The 366-nt window shown below is 21.6% G+C and overlaps 1 protein-coding gene across 4 annotated transcripts in view; it reads right to left on the bottom strand.

Moving 5' to 3' along the window:
* Positions 1-366, bottom strand: part of SYCP1 (synaptonemal complex protein 1) — a 130,732-nt gene that overhangs the window by 70,157 nt on the left and 60,209 nt on the right. The window lies entirely within an intron of this gene.

Raw genomic sequence — 366 nt, forward strand, 5'->3', positions numbered from 1 at the left:
GAAAAACTAAAAAACATAAATATCCAAAAGTAAAAATGACAAAAATAATGTCATTACATCCACTTGAATGACTGGTAGATGGACATAAAATAGATGACTGTGAAAAAACATAAAAACATTAATAATGCTAAAAATAATATTAAATGGAAAAACCACATATAAAATTATGTGTGTATGGTTATAAGCAATAACCAAATACATTCTTTAAAATATAGAGTGGGTATAAATACTCCAGTATTATAATCATTCATATGATTAGAAATAATTTTTAAGATTTCTATATTTTATGAAATGTGATTAATATATTTTCTTAAATATTAAAGAATGAGAAGGTTTATGATGTTTTAAAATTTCTGTCTAATCACA

This window comes from Colobus angolensis, unplaced genomic scaffold, assembly GCF_000951035.1.
Source record: "Colobus angolensis palliatus isolate OR3802 unplaced genomic scaffold, Cang.pa_1.0 Scaffold124, whole genome shotgun sequence".
NCBI classification, from domain to species: domain Eukaryota; kingdom Metazoa; phylum Chordata; class Mammalia; order Primates; family Cercopithecidae; genus Colobus; species Colobus angolensis.